At 37.4% G+C, this 18,288-nt stretch overlaps 1 protein-coding gene across 1 annotated transcript in view; it reads right to left on the bottom strand.

The window, feature by feature from the left end:
- Positions 1-18,288, bottom strand: part of LOC143710992 (NAD(P)(+)--arginine ADP-ribosyltransferase 2-like) — a 37,128-nt gene that overhangs the window by 1,196 nt on the left and 17,644 nt on the right. The window lies entirely within an intron of this gene.

Genomic DNA, 18,288 nt, shown 5'->3' on the forward strand with positions numbered 1-18,288 from the left:
TGACAAGAGGAGAAGATCAGAAAAGTCAGTCACTCAAAGCCAGATGACAACGACTCTTCAAACAAACAGATGAGGTGGTTGAAGTTGCTTTTTATATTGGTTATAGTGTGTGTGTGTGTGTGTGTGTGTGTGTGTGTGTGTGTGTGTGTGTGTGTGTGTGTGTGTGTGTGTGTGTGTGTGTGTGTGTGTGTGCGTGTGCGTGTGTGTCTTTTATGAGAAATAATAGCGGAGGTGTGATCTTGATTCATATAGCTCAACTAAACTGTTGAGCTCACCATAACACAACACTTGTGAAGGTCTACGTGTGGTTTTACACTTGACAAAGGCTAAAAAAAACTATAACGCCCAAGTTGTACTTCGAGAAGTTCTGACTCTATGAAAATCAGAGTTGCTAGTACGAGGTTGGACCCCTTTCTGCCCTCAGAACTTCCTTAATTCTTTGTGCCATAGATCCTACAAGGTGCTGGAAACATTCCTCAGAGATTTTGATTCATATTGACATGATAGCATTGTGCAGTTGCTGCAGATTTATCATGTGCTCATCCATGATGCAAATCTCACATTCCAGCACATCCCAAAGCTGCTCTTTTGGATTGAGATCTGGTGACTTTGGAGGCAGTTTAAGTTTAGTAGACTCATTGTCCTGTCAAGAAACCAGTTTGAGGTGATTTGAGCTTTGTGACGTGTGTGTTATCCTGCTGGAAGTAGTCATCAGAAGATGGGCACTGTGGTCATCAAGAGATGAACATGGTCAGCAACAATACTGAGGTAGGCTGTGGTGTTTAAACAATGCTCAATTGGTACCAAGGGGCCCAAAGTGTTGCAAGAAAATAACCTCTACACCAGCGATTCTCACACTGTGGTTCCGCGGACCTCTAGTGGTCCGTGAGGGTACTGCAGGTGGTCCGTGGAAAGGCAAAATAAAATATAAAATAATATTTTTTTTTACCTTAATTTTACCAGGAAATTCCCATAAAAAAATTAAAAGTAAAAAGAAGTTGTTGGCCTATATTTATATACAATTTAAATTAAATTGTCAAGTTATTGTGTGATTACTAAAATAGGCTAGTGGCGCTCGGCCGTGACGTTCAAGTTCAGTGCCGTTAGAACCAGAACATGGATCGGTGGATAGCAACAGGTTCTCTGAAGAGAAAACATCATCCATCTCATTAGGTGAGCATTTATTTAGTTGTTTGATTTTAATATAGGCCTATAGTAGACAGACGATTAAGGAAAGATGTGGAGGGGGACAAAGGGGGATATTGCGTTCATATCGGGCTGGCAAATAGACTATAATGGCTTTTCCTTTTGACAACTATTTTTTTATTTTTAACCTGGAGTAACGTTAGGCCTACTGTCTTTTCATTAAATGTGTATAGGGCAGAGGCAAATATGTTCTCACTATCACATTACACGCATAGCCTTTATAGGCAGTTTATATGAAACGAAATGTTTATAAATGGAAAGAATAATACCTGTTATTTTAATTTCCAGTTTCTTGATCTCGCGTGTCTGAAATGTTTTGCGGATTGTGGAACTGGCTTTAGGCAATGCTTACATGCGCTTCATTAGGCACACACGCAGACTAGCATACACGCGCAAGGTCTCTCGCTCTCTCACTCTCTATCGTGCGCGCGCTGTTTGAACATACATATTCACGTAGACTTGCGAAAACCGGGAACATATTCATCGTAGCCTTTAGAAAACCGGGACATATTCACATAGCCATTTGTAAACTGGGACATTCAGTGTCCCGGGAGAGTGTATAAATTTCCCGGGACAGGTTGTTAAAAAACGGGACAATCCCAGGAAAACCGGGACGGGTGGCAACCCTACCCCAAAGTATGTACATTTTGTGATTCTGGCCGAAAACAATTATTTTCTTTAATTTGTTCATTTTAATAGAGAAGTGATACTTTGGCATAGAGTATTGTTTGTGTCTGTAAGATCGGGACTTTTATTTTGAAAGTGAACCAAAGACTTGTATAGAGGAGTGGTATTGTGTCGGTGCCCTCACAGTTGCTGGCAGTGTTGCCAACTTAGCGCCTTTGTCGCTATTTTAGCGACTTTTCAGACCCCTTTAGCGACACTTTTTTCAAAAAACCGACTAGCGACAATCCTAGCGACTTTATGGACAAACCTCATTAACCTCCAAATGTTAGCCTCAGTAACCAAACCTCAGTAACCTCCAAATGTTAATGTTAGGGACGGCATTAGCTACTTTCCTTTGAAAATAAGTGGCAACACTGGTTGCTGGCGATTATGTGCGACGATGATCGTTTGCTTCTGTCTCCTCAATTTTTCCTGTTTTCACAGGGATGACTTTTACAACTAAACAATATGCACACGAGTCATGTGATGTCTATGTGTATGTTCATGTTTCCAATATTTTGTGTATAAATGTTCTGGTTTGTGAAGATAGTGAATATGTGTAGATTGTCCGCCATGTTGTGGACGCTGTAATGTGCTCATGGAATGCATTTAATTTGATTCATACAGGATCCAGTTACCAGGTATATCGTTCATTAATTAGTTTACTTGTATTAAATTTGTGTTTGGTTTATCAGTAACTAGAATGTTAATGTATGGTTTACATATATTTCTCAGGTTTCTATGCATTACATGTTTAGTCATGTGTTGATTTTATATGCATTAAATACTCATTCTGCATAGATTTAAATAGATTTTTTAGCCTTTGTCCAGTGTGAAACCACACGTAGACCTTCACAAGTGTTGCGTTATGGTGAGCTCAACAGTTTAGTTGAGCTAAATGCATCAAGATCACACCTCCGCTATTATTTCTCATAAAAAACACACACACCCTTACGGAACAAAAATATATGGGAATATACTGCAAGATATAATGTGATATATTTATTACATAATACATTTCCATATATGGGAAACTAGTGCTTATATTATTATATATTAAAGAATATGTTAATACATATAAATAAATGTAATATTATATATTATATATTAATAAATATAAAATATTTATAAATGAAGACAGAAAATTGCAGTACATGTAAAAAAGTTTTTGTCACAGAGTCAGCCATACGTCACAGCCCCAATCATCACTCAATCACCAGGACCCGCCCACTCGTTCACAATCACCAGAGTACTGACTTGCTGGTCGCTGCACCTGCACTCCCTCATCAACACACCCTTTATATGCCCCGTTCACCTTTCACTTCTTGTTTGGTCTTGTTGCAGTACATTGCTTTATGTCAGACTCCTTACCAATCTACTCACCTGAGATTGGTGTATTCTGTAGGGATGGAGAAATGAAGCCTCATGAAGCAATGAGGCTTTCCCCTGACTGTTCGGGGAAAAGATTCAAAGCTTTGAGAGTGTCGAGAACAGCGCCATCTGGTGCTTATTTAAAATAAATCAGCCAGAAGCCTTTGTAAGAAGCTCTCAGATGAAGCAACCACAACACACTCCATAGTTTCAATGTTATGTGTACAAATAAAAGCCCAGAGGTGGGAAATCCAGGGGCCAATGAGTAGAAGTCCTGCCATATGTTTATTTCACCCATAAACTCAGTCAGCTGATTTCACTAATTAGTTCTCTCTCCTGTGTGAATTAGCAAATCCAGGTGATTGGAACAAAATACTGAGGAGGACTTTTACTTTCTGAACCTGGACTTTACACCTCTGCATAGCAATGCCAGCCAAGAGCAAAGAAATAAACCCGAACTGGACCTTATCGTAGCCAAAAAATCTGTGTATATTAAATATGGAGTAATTTCAGCCACAACCTCAGATGAAATCCAAGAGAAAAGAAGACATTAAATCTGTGAAGATCTCAGCAGAGGAGGATTAAACAACTCCACAAACTGCATTACCAGCTTCACTTATTACTAACCAGACTGACTTTATTTCTGTCAGACGTCTACAGAAGTTTTATTGAGAATTAACAGAGGTTTAACTCTAATGCGTTTCATTTGAAGTCACCATAACAGTGATTAGTGTTTCCATTAGTTGGGCTCTTAACTCTTCTTATATCTTTTGTCTTTTTTGACTGCTGTGACAGTGTGTTTGTCAAACATATTTGCAGCAGCAAAGAAAGCTAAAGTGAAATGAGATCAGGTGATCATAGTTAGCTGTTGATGGTGTTATAATCATCATGAAACAGACTTAATCACTGAGGTATATTAATCAATCAATTATGTTGTTCCACTAATATATTCACATCAAAAACCCTGTGTTACTGCAGCATGAGATCTAGCAATCGTTTTAAATCTTTTTACAAACATGAAATAAAAGGTTGGTCCATGCAGACACACACAGATATCACCAATCAGCGTATGAATCTCAACAATGGTGACAAAATATCTCAAATATTTAGATAAACAGAATAATTAAGAAAATCACTGAAAAGCTACTAATTCACAACAAAAACAACAGCAAAAAATAAAAGCAAATATTTAGAATCAAACAAAATAATAGGACAATTCAGCTTTTTTATTCATGTTGCAATGCATGCTGGGAGTTTTGTACTATGCTGGTACCCAGCATGCATTGCAGCAAAGTACTTTTGATTGTCACCATTGTTGAGATTAATACGCTGATTGTTGATGTCTGTGTGTGTCATATAAAACTAATTTTTTCACGCTCATGTTTGTTAAAGTCTTCTAACTTATTGTTATAATGTTGCTGGATCTCATGCTGCAGTAACACAGGGTTTGTAATGTGAAAAATTTGTTTATGTGACAACATAATTGTTAGATTTAAATACCTCAGTGAACCAGGTTATTTCTTGACAACTTTAAAGGCGATTTTCTGAATGTTTCGATTTTTCTGCACCCTCAGATTCCATATTTTCAAATAGTTGTATCTCGGCCAAATATTGTCCTATTCTAACAAACCATACATCAATGGAAAGCTTATTTATTCAGCTTTCATGTGGTGTATAAATCTCAATTTTTTAAAAAAATGACCCATAAGACTGGTTTTGTCATCCAGGGTCACATCTTACTTTAGCTTTCTTTGCTGCTGCAAATGTGTTTGACAAACACACTGTCACAGCAGACAAAAAAGACAAAAGATATAATAAGAGCTAAGAGCCCAACTAATGGAAATACTAATCACTGATATGGTGACTTCAAATGAAACGCATTAGAGTTAAACCTCTGTTAATTCTCAATAAAACTTCTTTAATAACAATAAAGTCAGTCTCTGGTTAGTAATAAGTGAAGCTGGTAATGCTGTTTGTGGAGTTGTTTAATCCTCCTCTGCTAAGATCTTCACAGATTTAATGTCTTCTTTTCTCTTGGATTTCATCTGAGGTTGTGGCTGAAATTACTCCATATTTAATATACACAGATTTTTTGGCTACGATAAGGTCCAGTTCGGGTTTATTTCTTTGCTCTTGGCTGACATGTGGCATTGCTATGCAGAGGTGTAAGGTCCAGGTTCAGAAAGTAAAAGTCCTCCTCAGTATTTTGTTCCAATCACCTGGATTTGCTAATTCAGACAGGAGAGAGAACTAATTAGTGAAATCAGCTGACTGAGTTTATGGGTGAAATAAACATATGGCAGGACTTCTACTCATTGGCCCCTGGATTTCCCACCTCTGATCTAATGTAGTCCTACTATCTCTCTCTCTACACACACACACACACACACATAGTGAATAAGGAAATTTTTTGATAGGATCATCTTTTATTAAATGTGCTTATGACACTAGGTAGTGATAGTGCTTATGTCACTTTAGGAATGACAGAAAGGTGATAAAGTTTTTAATTATATTTTATTAAGAAATAAAAGCTGTTTCACAGTGTTGGGGCTGAGTCTATGTCTCCTTCTAGACAGTACTTCCCCAGCCTTAGAGATCACTCTTTCACGGGGTACAAAGAAACAGTAATGCCAATGTATATAGATGGGGTAGACATGTTTCTGCATTCTCCAGTATTCAAGTGGATCTTCAGCTCTTTGTATGTTTGTCTCTGTAAGGCAGTGGTTCCCAAACCTGTCCTGGAGGACCACCAACACTACACGTTTTCTTTGTCTCCCTAATCACACAGCAAAATTCCCAGTGTTAAATGAACACTCCTGGTGTACATATAGGTCCAACTACAAGTTGTTAAAAATGAACACTGAAGCAGTGTTGAAGTTAATGAGATAATTAAGTGATTAATTAAGTGATGATTGGCTATTAGTGGTGACACCCGATGTTAATAAGCAGGAGGAATCATTGAAGGAAAGAGAAACAACAAGAATGAAAAAAAAGAGAAACACAAGAACTACTGACTTCGAGCCTTTACACATTATTGCACTTATTATTACTAGTGTGACTTTATTTCTGTCATTCATCTACAAAAGTTATTGAGATTCAACAGAAGTTTAGACGGCAACGTTTTATGGAATTTTTTATTTCAAGCCACCATTATGGTGGTCAGTGTTTGCTTTAGTTGGGCTCTGGACCCTTTTCATTCTTTATTGTTAGTTTTTCTCAGGCTGCTGCAACAGTGTGTTTATAAAGCACATTTGTTATTGCTCGAGAAAACCTTCTAACAATATGATGTGATGATGACATTATCATCACGTAGTGACCTTATTCACTGATGTCATTCGGAGTCTAAATCTTAGACGATTTGATTGATGTTGCGTTTTGGCATTGGTGATTGTAGCCCTGAGATTCTACAGTGTGAGATCCAACAGCAATATAAACATTTTTGAAAATTCTTTGTGCACTGGAGCTCTTGTGTTTAGACACACAAACATCAAGAATCAGCATATGAATCACAACAATGGTGACAATAAACAAACTAGTGACAAACAGATCAACTCTGAACATCACAAAACAAGCTATTAAAGTCATAACAAAACAATAGCAAAATAAAAACAAACAGGGAAAAAAATGAAAATTACAGGACAATTCAGCTGCATAATTTATTCATACTGCAATGCATGATGGGAGCTATGGGTGCATTTTGATTGGTGGCTCCCATCATGCACTGCAACATGAATCTTTTGTGTGATTGTCACCATTGTTGAGATTCATATGTAGATTCTTGATGTCTGTGTGGGATTTTGAAACCTTCAGATTATTAAAGCACTGCTGGAATTAGCTACTGTAGTGAATATGATTAGAACTTTTGTATAATCAGTTTATTATGCTGGTTGAGTGAATCAGGACACTATAGGATTTTAACTTCATCACTTATACATAACCAGGGCTGTGTTTCCCAAAAGCATTTTAAGCCTAACCTGATTGTAGAACAATTGCAATAAAAGGTCTGTACGATCAAATTAGGCTTACGATGCTTTCAGGAAACACAGCCCATGAAATGGTTTCTCTTGCAGTAACACATGTGCTTTATAAACACACAGTTGGAGCAGCCAGAGAAAAACTAATGTTAAAAAGCAAAGGGTCAAGAGCCCAACTAAAGCAAACACTGATCGCCATAATGGTGACATGAAACGAAACATTCCATAAAACATTACCATCTAAACTGCTGTTCAATATAAAAGTATGTGTGTAGATGTATGACAGAAATACACTGGTAATAATAAGTACAATAATGTGTAAAGGCTCGAAGTCAGTAGTTCTTGTGTTTCTCTTTTTTCTGTTCTTGTTGTTTCTCTTTCCTTCAATGATTCTGCTTATTAACATCAGGTGTCACCACTAATGGCCAATCATCACTTAATTAATCACTTAATTATCTCATTAACTTCAACACTGCTTCAGTGTTCATTTTTAACACCCTGTAGTTGGACCTATATGTACACAGAGAGTGTACATATCTACACTGGGGATTTTGCTGTGCAAACACACCTGATTCAACTCATCAGCTCATTATCACATGGGTTAATGAGCTGATGATTTGAATCAGGTGTGTTTGATTAGGGAGACATAGAAAACGTGCAGTGTTGGTGGTCCTCCAGGACAGGTTTGGGAACCACTGCTGTAAGGTATTTATCCACTTCTACGATCACATCAGAAGTGGCATTTGAGCTTTGTTTGTGCTGGACTACAGCACTGTCCAACAGAAGACAAAGGTTTCCACCTCAGAAGTGTGAGGAGAGAAAAAAAAAATATTGGTAGTGACTGTACATTCGTGTTCACTCGTCACCTGCACAGAGAACCTACTTCACTCATCACCAGCTAAGTCACCATACTGTCAGAATTTGACCTTTTTACAGCAAGGGTTAACATTGTATATAAATCACATTCAGTTTATTCATACAATTACATAAATCTTACCTGTTTCATGTATGTATGAATGAGAAATATGAATCACATTCAGTTTATTAATTTGTTTATGTTAAAACTATGTAATCCAAATGGATGGAAATTTTATATGCATGCAGTTCAAATATATAAATCTTAAGTTTAGACCTTAATGTTTTTCAGTGTGTGCTTGCTGGGTGGATTCCAGTGAAGCAGTCACATTTATTATTTTGGCCTTTTCAAAATATCAATGTGAACTGAAAGAAGTTTTTTGCTCTCTTTTGTGTTTGTGTCAAATGACATTTTTCTTAAGAACATTCTTTTTACAAACCTGCATTTTTTCCCACTTATTATTTAGACACACCTATTCAGATGAAGCGAGGTCATTAAAAGATACCGGTTTTGCACCTACTATGTTTATTTCTCATACATTTGGTATGAGGCACAAGATTCGTCTCACGATACACAACCAAATCTCCTGACCAATAACAACTCAAAGTTAACTGCTCATAGGATTTTCTGAACAACTTTTCTGACTTGTTTGGTCTAACACAGATAGACTTGATTTGGTAACATTTTTAAATACTGCTGAGTCATACATCATATATAACTACAGGAACTTAATGAGTAACACAATATGAACATTTTGGTAACTAGTATTAACTAACAAGACACTCTGATTAATGAATTAAATAGCAAAAAACTCAGTATTGTCACCATTGCTGCGTTCTGTATGCTGAATCTTGATGTCTTTGTATGTCTAAAAGACATTTTTAATGTTTTAAAGATCAAATGTCATAACATCTGATTTGAACCATTGTAAAGTTAACAGTGAAATGTAAGATTTTTTTTAATAACAGCAACCCTGCTATCAATCAGAGAAACAATTTGAGACTCACTCTGTTTAATGACCATCAACCAATAACCAACAAGGAAAAATCTATGAAAATAACAGGAAAATTCAGCTGCATAATTTATTCATGCTGCAATGCATGATGGGAGCCATGATGAGTTTTAATTGGTGGCTCCCATCATGCACTGCAACATGAAGCATTTTGTTTGATTGTCACCATTGTTGAGATTTATATGCAGATTCTATTTCTGAACAGGGGTTCAACTGGGTTTCATTTGAATTCACCATAACAGTGATTAGTGTTTCCATTAGTTGGGCTCTTAACTCTTAATAACTTTTATGGTTTCTGTGTGTTTGTCAAACATTTTTGCAGCAGCAAAGAAAGCTAAAGTGATATGAAATCAGGTGATGATGGGTAGCTGAAAGGTCTACAGAAGAGTCTGTGCAAAGCAGTGTGGTACTTTTCCTTTTATTTTTTGTTGCATAAGGCATGTGTTGCAACCTCAGGCTTTTTAGACACTGAAATCTGATGGTGACAATGTTGTGTAATATGGCACATGCAATGTCACAGGCCCTGTCAGGTGCAACCCTCAGGCTTTTCAGACACTGATATCTGATGGTATCAGTCACCATAACAGTGATTAGAGTTTCCATTAGTTGGGCTCTTAACTCTTAATAACTTTTATGGCTGCTGTGTGTTTGTCAAACATTTTTGCAGCAGCAAAGAAAGCTAAAGTGATATGAGATCAGGTGATGATGGGTACCTGAAAGGTCTACAGAAGAGTCTGCGCAAAGCAGTGTGGTACTTTTCCGTTTATTATTTGTTGCATAAGGCATGTGTTGCAACCCCAGGCGTTTTAGACACTGAAATCTGATGGTGACAATGTTGTGTAATATGGCACATGCAATGTCACAGGCCCTGTCAGGTGCAACCCTCAGGCTTTTCAGACACTGATATCTTCCCTTTAGTTGGCCAAAGTTCATTTCATAGTGTGCCCTTGTCCTGGCTAGAGCTGCATTGGAACTGGTTTGGGTCAGGAAATGGGGCCATAAAACACCTGTTTGCCATTGAGTGTATGTAATACAGGTTTAAGCTTACGGACCTGTTGCTGTTGACAAAAGTACAAAGAAACGTTTTCCAAAGTTTTCACTGACCCAACATAATTGTATTTTGTAAATATGAACAAATTTTGATTTTGATGGCTGCAACACACCCCAAAAAAGTTGGGACAGAGACATGTTTACCACTGTGTCACATCACCTTTCCTTTTAATTACACTTTTTAATCATTTGGGAGTTGAGGATACTAATTGTTGGAGTTTTGCTAGTGGAATATTTGCCCAATCTTGTCTGATACAAGACAGCCGCTCAACAGTCAGAGACATATCTGGACTGGAGTAAACAGGCAGGTACATCCCTTCTATGGTGCAGAGTCTCTAGAAACCACTCAGTTTTAGCATGTGCAGAATGAAGCTTGGCATTGTCTTGCTTCCCAGGAAAGATGTCATCTTGATAGCAGTTTATGTCTCTGTACAATCCAAATACATCCCTCCATGTCAATGGTACCTTCACAATAATGCAAGTTACCCATACCGTTTGCACTGATGCACTTCAATACCAGCACAGATGTTTGCTTTTGCACCTGTCGCTGGTGAAAGTCTGGTTGGTCCCTTTCGTCTTTGGGACTGAGAACTCGGTGTCCATTTTGTTTCCAAAAACAAGCTGAAACATGGACTCATCTGACCACAGCAGACATTCCCACTGTCTTCTAGACCGTCTGAGATGAGCTCAGGCCCAGAGAACTCACCGGCATCTCCACATAGAACTGATGTAACGCCTTGCGTAACAGAGATTCAAGTGGCATTTCTTGATGCAGCGTCAGACTGTGTTCAGTGAAAACGGTTTTCCAAATTACTCCTGAGCACATGTGTCTGTATTTAAAAGATTAGCATGATGGTATCTTGTGCAATGCCATCTGAGGGCTCAAAGGTCACGCACATTCATCAGAGGTCTACTGCCTTACCCAACACAGACTGAGATTTCTCTGGATTCCCTGAATCTTGTGACAATATGGAAGATGATGAAAGGCATAAATTCTTTGCAATCTTGCATTGAGAAATGGGATTTTTTAATTGTTTGACAATTCTCTCATGATATTTGGCACAAAGGGATGAGCCATGACCCATCTTTGCTTAAAAAGACTGAGAAGCACTTTTACACCCAAACACGATACCCTCAACTATTACCAATTCACCTGCTCATTGTGGACTTTTTTAGGGTGTGTTGCAGCCATCAAAATCAAAATGTGTGTGTGTGTGTGTGTGTGTGTGTGTGTGTGTGTGTGTGTGTGTGTGTGTGTGTGTGTGTGTGTGTGTGTGTGTGTGTGTGTGTGTGTGTGTGTGTGTGTGTGTGTGTGTGTGTGTGTGTGTGCATCATTGTTTACTTTAATTGGGCTCTTGACCCTTACATTATTAGCTTTAGATTTTGTTTTGGCTGTTGTATCCGAGTTTTAACTGCCAGATGAACAAAGAGAAAAGTGATCTGATGGTGTTGGTTATATTATGACAGTCATTATTTGAACTTTCCGATTTTGATTTATGTTGTTGGTTACAGCATAACTGAGATTCTGCATAAATATCCAGAATTTGAGATATAATATAAAGGAGTTCTTAAAAGTTGTAAAAAAAAAAAAAAAAAAAAAAACCTTTCTTTTAGGCACACACAGATATCAAGATTCAGTCAATGCATCTCAACAATGGTGACGAGCAGAATATTCAATTAGGAAAAGTAAATTACATAGACAATTCAGATCATAATTTATTCATACCGCAATGCATGATGGGAGCCATTAATGAGTTGTGATTGGTGGCAACAAGGATTATTATTGTCACCACGGTTGAGATTCACAGGCTGATTATTGATGTCTGTGTTTCTAAATAAATGCATTTGAAAGTGATTTGATCAGGACAATTATTATTAAATGTTTTGGATTATAAGAAAAATACAATTATCATATGCTGTATAACCACTAAACTGTTGCTATCAAGTTAAACTAGATCATCTGAATGAGTTTCATTTTTCAGATCACAGCATGATTACATCAAAACATAACCAACACTATCAGATCACACTTGTCTTTGTTCATTTGACTGTAATAAATCAATAACAGCCGACAAACAAATTTTAAAATTGAAGTATAAGGATCAAGAGCCCAACTAAAGCAAACACTGATCGCCATAACGGTGGCTTACAATTTTAGATTTTCTCCTTCAGTGATTCTGCTTGTTATCATCAGGTGTCTTCAATAATGCTCAATGATCACTAAATTAATCACTTAATTATCTCATTAACTTTAACACTCTTGAGTGTTAATTTAACACTCATATCTGCATCATATCGTCCATCTGAAAGCAGGTGAAGGTGATTTACTACTAATCAAGGAACCGGCTTTACTGATTAGATGCGCATAACAACATCGTGCGATTAATCGTGCAGCCCTAATTAACACTCAAGAGTGTTAAAGTTAATGATATATAACCAACACCATTAGATCACTTTATTTCTTTATTCATCTGGCAGTTATAACTCAGATACAACAGCCAAACAAAATCTAAAGTTAATAATATAAGGGTCAAGAGCCCAACTAAAGCAAACAATGATCGCCATAACGTTGGCTTACAATTTTAGATTTTCTCCTTCAGTGATTCTGCTTTAGGTGTCTTCAATAATGCTCAATCATCACTCAATTAATCACTTAATTATCTCATTAGCTTTAACACTCTGTAGAGTGGGACCATATGTGCTCTGAGCAGTGCTGATTTAATACTTTTTGCTGTGTACTCAGATTTCAGCAACACACTCACATAAAAAATACAAATTACATATTTTGTATTTTGTATTTGAAATACGTATTTAATTACTTTTGAGTATTTTGTAATTAAGGGGGCTTTCACACTGGAATGAAAAATCGCTAATGTGAACGCTGTCATGGGACCCGGGTGCGCACTGGGGTACCGAACCCGAGACTACCTGGAGGAGGTGGTCTGAGTTCGGTTGCTCCCGAACCGTGCTGCGATTCGCGTGTATGTGAAAACTACATGGACTCGGGTGCGCACTTGTTCAGGAAGTAAAGTATCCTGCGCATGCGTTTTAGTCGATTATGATGTATTTAGTTAAATAAAACACACGTAAGGGATGAAGATTTACCCTGGATACGAGCAAGAGTGAGTCTGCAGTGTATTCGCGCATAGTGCGTGCAATCAGGGCAACAAATTAATGGAAATCCACTGTCTCCTCAAAAGAGTCCATTTGCAAGCAGCGGAAAAACAGCTTATGCGAAACACACACACACAGTTAACCTGGGTTATTTACTCAGCTATGAATAATGGCACCAAATTAATAAAAAACACAATATATTGACCCGCGTCGTGTTTTCTATCATGCGCCGTGCACGTTTGCAATGACGTAAGATGCACGCAAACGCACCAGAGTTCGATAGAATCAAGTTGAGTGTGAAACCAGACCAACGCTGCGGGGGGCGCCGGGAACAAACGCGCTCGGGCTCGGACCGCAGCAAACGAGCCCAGTGGAAAAGCCCCCTAAAATACTGCCCATCTCTGATTCCACCCATGAACTCAGTCAGCTGATTTCACTAATTAGTTCTCTCTCCTGTCTGAATTAGCAAATCCAGGTGATTGGAACAAAATACTGAGGAGGACTTTGACTTTCTGAACCTGGACTTTACACCTCTGCATAGCAATGCCACATGACAGCCAAGAGCAAAGAAATAAACCCAAACTGGACCTTATCGTAGCCAAAAAATCTGTGTATATTAAATATGGAGTAATTTCAGCCACAACCTCAGATGAAATCCAAGAGAAAAGAAGACATTAAATCTGTAAAGATCTCAGCAGAGGAGGATTAAATAACTCCACAAACAACATTACCAGCTTCACTTATTACTAACCAGACTGACTTTATTTCTGTCAGACGTCTACAAAAGTTTTATTGAGAATTAACAGAGGTTTAACTCTAATGCGTTTCATTTGAAGTCACCATAACAGTGATTAGTGTTTCCATTAGTTGGGCTCTTAACTCTTATTATATCTTTTGTCTTTTTTGGCTGCTGTGACAGTATGTTTGTCAAACACATTTGCAGCAGCAAAGAAAGCTAAAGTGAAAAGAGATCAGGTGATCATGATTAGCTGTTGATGTTTTTATAATCATCATAAAACAGACTGATTCACTGAGGTGTATTAATCTAACAATTATGTTGTTCCACTAACATATTCACATCACAAACCCCGTGTTACTACAGCATGAGATCTAGCAATCGTTTTAAATCTTTTAACAAACATGAAATAAAAAGTTGGTCTATGCAGACACACACAGATATCACCAATCAGCGTATGAATCTCAACAATGGTGACAATCACAAATATTTAGATAAACAGAATATTTCAGAAAATCACTGAAAAGCTACGAATTCACAACCAAAACAACAGCAAAAAATAAAAGCAAATATTTAGAATCAAACAAAATAATAGGACAATTCAGCTTTTTTATTCATGTTGCAATGCATGCTGGGAGTTTTGTACTATGCTGGTACCCAGCATGCATTGCAGCAAAGTACTTTTGATTGTCACCATTGTTGAGATTCATACGCTGATTGTTGATGTCTGTGTGTGTCATATTAAACACATTTTTTCGTGCTCATGTTTGTTAAAGTCTTCTAACTTATTGTTATAATATTGCTGGATCTCATGCTGCAGTAACACAGGGTTTGTGTTGTGAAAAATTATTAATGTGACAGCATAATTGTTAGATTAAAATACCTCAGTGAATCAGGTTATTTCATGATGATTATAAAGCCATCAACAGGAAAGCATCATCACCTGACCTCGTTTCACTTTAGCTTCTTTTGCTGTTGCAAATGTGTTTTACAAACACAATGGCACAGCTGACAAAAAAGACAAAATATATAATAAGAGTTAAGAGCCCAACTAATGGAAATACTAATCACTGATATGGTGACTTCAAATGAAACGCATTAGAGTTAAACCTCTGTTAATTCTCAATAAAACTTCTTTAATAAAAATAAAGTCAGTCTGGTTAGTAATAAGTGAAGCTGGTAATGCTGTTTGTTGAGTTGTTTAATCCCCCTCTGCTAAGATCTTCACAGATTTAATGTCTTCTTTTCTCTTAAATTTCATCTGACGCTGTGGCTGAAATTACTCCATATTTAATATACACAGATTTTTTGGCTACGATAAGGTCCAGTTCGGGTTTATTTCTTTGCTCTTGGCTGTCATGTGGCATTGCTATGCAGAGGTGTAAAGTCCAGGTTCAGAAAGTCAAAGTCCACCTCAGTATTTTGTTCCAATCACCTGGATTTGCTAATTCAGACAGGAGAGAGAACTAATTAGTGAAATCAGCTGACTGCGTTTATGGGTGGAATAAACATATGGCAGGACTTCTACTCATTGGCCCCTGGATTTCCCACCTCTGCTAAATTCTAGTTATATTTTATAAGTCCTTGTCTATGATATTTCAACATGATAACCTTTTGTAAGTGGTAGCTTTGTCACCAAAATCAGCCTTCAATAACACTATAACCGTTCAGCCAAAGAATGAAAAAATCTTGTGCAACTTTATTTGAACAGAACATGTCATACAAAGAAAAACAAATTAGTTCTACCTTGTTCATGAACTCATTTGGTCATTGCAAACTGTTTCTGTTTATTCATCATCATCATCATATTCAATCAGTTTCATGACATCAGTATCCTCCTCCTCCCTCTGATTGCTGCAGATTTGTAGCTTGCACATTTCTGTGCACTTTATTTAATTTATTGGCAAGACAGGAACAGTGGGAAGCTTGCAGGTCCGTGAACACTTGAAGGCCATAAGCTCCAGAACAGCCATTGGTGCTGGGGGTCCCCGCATCCAGTCTAACATCAGCATACCTGTACAAATAGGACTCCACTTCACCCCTTTTGGTACAGATTAACAGAAATATTGATATCAAGAACAAGGAACATTTAAATATGTGGAGCTGAAAATAGCTTCAGGACTAGCCGTTTCCAATGATGCTATGTGCTAGTCTGTGTAACAAAGTAATCTGGTTTTGAAATCTCATGAAATTTCATCCCTCTTTACTTCCATCTCTGCATCTCCACACACTCATCAATCTTTTTTTTTAATTACTCACGAAGTTGTTATTGTATAAAACAGATATCAAATGAAAGAGTGGACCTTCTGCTTCACAGTGACGCTAGTATTCCGCTTGTAGAACAAAGATGGTCTGAGTAATCTTGATTTGAAAATGCATCAAATTAAACAAAGTTGCAATCATCTGTCATTTCTTCACTCATTTTCACACAGCTGAGTCATAGCTGAATAAATCGTGAAGTGCTTTAGCCTCCAAGGATAACACATATCAAAATAAACAGCAGGACTCACCTTTTCAGATGATGCTAGTGGCTTATCTATACATCGAAGTATGGTGGAGTAATCTGAAACTTTTGAAACTAGAACCAGTCGTTGTTGTTGCATGATATACTATTTCATATACAGTACATACATATTTTTTCAAATTGCTAGGTCATGGATTGTCCTACCATCATGGTTCTGATATCACCAGACACAGTCTTGTCTATCCATATCTGAAAATATATCCCCCTGACATCAATATCTTTTGAGATAGATTTACAAATATAACAATTTAATAGATACAAAAAATTGCTTTCTTTAAAGGGGAACTTGGGAACTATTTCAACTTAATAAAACCGTTTAGAAATGATTTGGGTGGTTAAATAACCTGTTCTAGTGAAAATGGTGACTTTCCCCACTCCCCCCAGCGTTCCCAGGCGGAAAACCAACCTTGCAACATCGGGACTAACGTTCCGGTAAGTTGGAAATAGGAAGTCTCGTGAGAAGCGAGAACGAGCGAGAAACACGACCTGCTTTACGGCAATTCGACATTAACACACACGCTGTGTATGATGTATTACCCACCCCGGTAGACATAGCTCCACATGATAAAGTTGGCCGATAATAACAAATGCACATGAGCAGTGGTTGAAAGGGGGAAGAGGGTGCCGCAAGTAGGGCTGGGTAAAAAATATAGATTTCTCGATTTTAATCGATTCTCATTTCTACGAATCGATATCGATTCTTAAATCCCAAGAATTGATTAAGCTAGTCATTCTGTTTTCAGTTGATGAATGAATAGAACATTGTAGTGCGCATCCCATCCAATAAATCACAATAATATGTGTTTTGTTACTATTGATATGACAAAGTCTCAGATTTCAAATTACGTCCATTTTCTTATGGAATTCAAAAACATAAATACTTTTTTGGCGCTGTGGCGTGAGATCGCTCTGGCGCAGCTCAAGAGAGGCAGCACCGCGGAACGCACATGATCTCCTCCGCCTTAATAATACCAGTTACACCGCGAATGGAAATTGACATTGACACTTTGACGTCAATATGACTTTCATTTGTGACCTATTTCGTGACGTCATTTTGACATAATGTTTGATGTCATATTGATGTTAAATTGACATCATATGCCCACTGGGATGTCACATCTTGTCAAGAAGGTTAAAAGAATGCCAAGATATCAGCTAAATTTACAGTGAATCATGCAGTCACTATTTATGTATACTGAAATTAAAGTCCATAGTGATTTATTTTTTAAATGGCATACAAAATAGTTTTCAACTAACTTTTTGTTAACAGAAGTGATACAGATTCAGAAGAAAACACAAAATGAATGCTGTCAACTTTTTGACATAATGTTTGATGTCATATTGATGTTAAATTGACATCATATGCCCACTGGGATCTGAAACTGTGTTAAAAAATAGAGTACAACTTATCGAAATCCATATAATGTTACATAATTGCTCAATCAGTGTTTCAACCGTGGAAAAACTTCAGTAAAACAGCTTGCAAACAATGCAACGTCACATTCACTGTGACCATATCCAGGTCACAAACATATCCAGTGACCATGAACTCGTTAGTCAGCTAGAAAAATTAACTCTAGAGAGGAGCATTTTGCTAAATATATGCACCATATAATATATTCATTATCATTTTTAATGGGGAGTACTAGGACCGCTGCTGTTCACTCTGTACATGCTACCATTAGGAGATATCATTAGGAATTAGTTTTCACTGTTATGCTGATGATACTCAGCTCTATATTTCCCCAAAACCTAACGAAACTTACCAATTCACAAAAT

This window comes from Siphateles boraxobius, unplaced genomic scaffold (assembly GCF_051911475.1).
Source record: "Siphateles boraxobius isolate OS27281-9 unplaced genomic scaffold, OSU_SipBor_1 49, whole genome shotgun sequence".
Classification (NCBI taxonomy): Eukaryota; Metazoa; Chordata; class Actinopteri; order Cypriniformes; family Leuciscidae; genus Siphateles; species Siphateles boraxobius.